The sequence below is a fragment of the Epinephelus moara genome, chromosome 2, assembly GCF_006386435.1.
Source record: "Epinephelus moara isolate mb chromosome 2, YSFRI_EMoa_1.0, whole genome shotgun sequence".
Lineage (NCBI taxonomy): Eukaryota > Metazoa > Chordata > Actinopteri > Perciformes > Serranidae > Epinephelus > Epinephelus moara.
The window spans coordinates 28263980-28268799 of NC_065507.1; positions in this window are offsets into that span (position 1 = coordinate 28263980).

A 4820-nucleotide genomic window follows, 5' to 3' on the forward strand; every position below is an offset into this window, starting at 1 on the left:
GTCCTAACAACGTCCAGAAAAGACGTATAAAAAACTTTCATTCTGGCTCCCCTCAAGACGTCTTCTGACGTCCAGAAGGAAACGTCCTAACAACGTCCAGAAAAGACGTATAAAAAACTTTCATTCTGGCTCCCCTGAAGACGTCTTCTGACGTCCAGACGGGAACGTCCTAACAACGTCCAGAAAAGACGTATAAAAAACTTTCGTTCTGGCTCCCCTCAAGACGTCTTCTGACGTCCAGACAGGAACGTCCTAACAACGTCCAGAAAAGACGTATAAAAAACTTTCATTCTGGCTCCCCTGAAGACGTCTTCTGGATGTCCCGAAATTACGTCTTTTAGACGTGATCTGGACTACTATTTGCTCACTGGGAGGTTCTGGGAGCTTCAGTCTGACACTCAGGCTAAGATAAACATACAAGCAACTTCTAGGAAATCACACAAAGCACACACACTCACACACACATACATGGAAAGTTAGTTATGATGTTTATCTGAGGAAGGGTATAAGAGTGCTTTGTAAACTGCTTTAATGGGTTTTCTCATTGGGTGGTGTGAAGCGTACGCTTTGTCTACAATAAAATCCCGCAAGGCTGCAGATCGAGCCTTTGTCATCGAGTCTTCCTTCAATAACCACACATTAACCAAAGCATTGTTTAAACCTAAGTATCTACTACATAATAACATGCAAATGTAACATATCCATAGCTTGCAGAAATGTACATGGCCAACATTTTATTTTCTGGCCAGTGGGTTGAAATGAACACATTAATCATTTCAGGTTGCAAATACCAAATGCCTAGTGGGAAGTTTGTCATGTCATCAGCACACTTACAGCCTTCAGTATTTCAAATTAGTAAAGTCCAAGCGGCAACCTGCAAGGCTGAGAAATGAAGCTGATGAGGAAGTGCCCAAACTGCCGTTCATCAAATGGCCACTTGAGGGTGGCTCCAAAGCAGAGTATATCCCCATCGCTAGGAAACTGCTGCAGGAGTGTGAGTATGCTGGGGACAGCTGCACACACCAGGGGCGTCACTAGAGTTAAGACTGTACTGGGGGACAGCTGGGGCACAGAGAATGCATGCGAGCGCAAAAGTGCGAGAGCAAAAACAATTTTAGCACTTATTTATAATAAAAAAAAGCTTAAATAGTGCTTTAAACTATACAATCAGATCAGATTATGTTGTTGACTGGATCTTTGATTAACCACCTGAATGAACTGATGCATTTGGCCTACTTGTGCACTTTACTCTAGACTTGTAAACCACTACTGGTAATAGCAAAAAGAAGAGCTATTAATCTTTATGAAAATATTTATTACATAACAGCAACCATATTTCACATATGCACATTAAACAATTACAAAAATAAAACAAAAAATAAAGCACCCCTACATCTCTGTTTCTTTGAATTCTCTCCATTTCCATTTAGGCAAAGTGGCTATTCCTATTTCACATATACCCAATACCATAAAGCCACATAGCAGTACAATAATGTGAATAGCTGTTGTCTGTCATCTGTTCAAGGAATCATTTTCTGAGGAGTAAACTATACCATCTGGTTTTCATTTTGGCAAAGTGGTCAATCACTTGACTGTGACTCAACTTAGATAGTTCCTCTCTCTCAACTGACAAGATGGCAAGATGGTGAAGCCTATCTTGCCCCATTGTGCTTCTCAGCCAAGTGTGGAGCCGTCTCAACACACTGAACGTCCGTTCACAAGTGCAGCTGGACACTGGGATGGTCAGAGAGATTTGAATGACCTGTGTCAAGGTTGGGAACATGACTTGATCCAGCAAGCTGAAAACACATTGCATGTCTGTGATTGGAAGGCTTTCTTGCTTTCTGGCCAGATAGTTTTTGGCCACTAACACCTCCTCAGGTTTTAGATCAACACTGTAATGGTCTGCCAGACCTCTGAGGTCCTCCTCACAGAGAAAGTTGTCAGATCCTGGATTACAGGCCTGAACACCTCTTAGAACTTGGCTGTTAAGAGATGAAAAATGCTTATTCATCACAGCAACCATCCTGTCAAGGCAAGGTAGATACAAGTTTGTTTACAACTTCTCTGCATCACCTAGGTCACTCACTGCCCCACAACTAGAGTCCACTACATAGTCCTCCATGCGTTTCTGCTTCTGCCTTTGTCTGGTAACAGCACATGACTCTGGGATCTGGTTGGCTACACAGAAGGCCTTTGCTCTATCATACAGCTCAGCAGCCTTCTCATCTGTGCGCATGTCTTTAAGAGTGGCACACACAGTGCATTTGTACCCTTCAGCTTTGGCCAGGTCTACTGTTTGACTTTGCAGATATTTGTGCAGGTTCTTGGTCACAGACAAAAAAGTCTTGAACATCATCAACAGATACACTGTGGAGAACCTAGCAAGTTTTACATGGAGACCTACTGCCGTAGGGTTGTTGATGCTGGATAGGCACTGAAGCACTGCAGGGAGATTGTCTATCATGGCATTGACGGACCGCAACTGGCATGACCAGCGCGTCTTAGAGAGTTGCACAAGTTCAGATGGCTGTAAGCCTAGCTGCTTTTGAGTCTCCTTGAATTTGTGATGGTTAACAAGAGAGACAGAGAAGAATGTGTACACACTCTGTAACAGGTCAAATAAATCCTTGGCCTCTGGTACGGCTTGGCAGGTGAAACACAGGACTAGATTAAGTTGATGTGCATAGCAGTGCACATAAATGGGCCATCGGATGATTCTCTCTGAACTTGGTTTGGACCCCTCCAACTGTCCCACTCATGGCCGATGCACCGTCGTAAGCCTGCGCAACCACCTTCACATGATCTATGCCATTAAATCTCAGCTGTTCTTCAATTGTAGCAGTAACAGACTCTGCATCAAATCCTTTCAGTTCCGTCATGGCCAGCAAACGCTCCTTCACACTCCCTTCAGTTACATAACGGACACATACAGCTAGCTGCTCAGTGCTGCCATCTCTAGCTTCATCTGCCATGACTGAAAACATTCCTGCCTCTTTTATTTCACGAGCGATAGTTGCTGCTATCTCTTGAGTGCAGCACTGAATGATCTCATTTTGGATGAAGGTGATAGATACAGTATGTACTGTGTGATGGAGCTGAATAGGACTGCAGAAAAGGATCAAACTCTTTCAGGAGATTAATACACTCAAGAAAGTTTCCCTGATTGTCACTGGAGATGCCCTCATCATGGCCACGGAATGGAATGTTCTGTTTACCCAAGAACTTTGTAACAGCCACCACCCGGCTGACGTACTCCCGTCTCTCTTTGATTTCTTTCTCATTTGCAGAGTCTAACTGTTCAACGACACTACCATGAGCAGCACTGGCTTTATAGCCGTGCTAGGAAAGCATGCTTGCCTTATGGGCAGGTGATTTCTCATGCTCTCTACAAAGATCCAGAGCTTTTTTCCAATTCTGTAGGCCAGTGTTTACAAATGTGTCATGCTTCACATGTTTACCAAATATCCTACAAAAAAAACCAAAAGGCTGCATTTTTAGATTTGGAGTATTCCAACCATGTAAAGCTTCCAAACCAGTTAGCGTTAAAGGATCGCTTCTTTACACCAAAGTTGTGCTGGGGATATTGTGACAACTTTACTTGGTTTGGGCGGGAATCCTTTCCCCCAGATCACTTACTTTTCCCTCAACATTGTGGACACTGTTTTTTTCCCTTGCCCCCAGTCTGATGTTCTCTGCCACTGTGGCAGCTGCTTCCTCAGTCTCGTCTCTGGGGTGTGATCTCTCCTGCCTGCCTCTTGCTGCCCTTCCTCCTCTCTCTCTGTTTCCCCTGACTCAGCCAGCTCAATCTCTCCTGCACTCTGCTTCTCCTGTCTGGTGCAACATACAAAAAATTGAATCAACTGTCGCCTCAGATAACCATTAGGACTTTAACATTTCTCACATCTGCAAGTGGGGTAGTTTAGCTAACTAGCTTGTCAGCCAGGTCTCACCTCTCAGTGTCACCTCTCAGGCTTATCTCTCTCTGAGGCCCATCAACCTCCATCTCTCCTCCTCTGCACTCTGCTGCACTTTGTCTGAAGCAACATGAAAATATTACTGTCCATTACTGTACAAATATTACTGTACATAGCTCAAAGTCTCCTATCTGCATTTTTTATGATCTTCGGTTTTCACATAGGATTATAAGAACAGGGAAGGCTGCTCATTTATAGCCTGTTTGCAAGGTTATCCCACCCTTCCTTGTGACAGAAAAGTCACCTGACCAAAAAGCATTCTGTAAGAAACTGACAGGTTTTTTTGTTTTCCCAAAAAAATGATTTTTTCAGATAGGAGGTTTTGCATTTCAGCCATCGATATTCAAAATCAAATGACTCGGACTCGGGGGCAAAAAAACGTGATTGGGACATCCCTAGTTGATAGTCAACTCACCTCTGCTCATACTCATCAACTTCCATCTCTCCTCCACCTCTTCCTGCACTCTGCTGCTCCACTTTGTCTGGACAGACATGGAAATATATATTACAGTAACTGTTCATCATTGGCAGTGTTGCCAACTTAGCGACTTCTAGCGACTTTTTCTGATGTTATTGGAGACTTCTGGAGACTCTTATGAGAGCACGTATCATTCTTATTCTTCTCAACAAGGAGCGGATACTGCCGTGGGCCCTTCCCTCGCCCCAAAGCTCTCACAGACGGCCCAGTCCTCCCTCCCAGCTGCAGTCAGAGCAGGAGATGTTAACCCCTCCACGTCCAGACTGCAAGTGAATCGCGCATGCGCGGAACCGCCACTGGCTGATCCCGACCTGGTTTACAGTCAGGGCGGGATGTAAATGTAAAATTTTCTTTGTCTAATATAA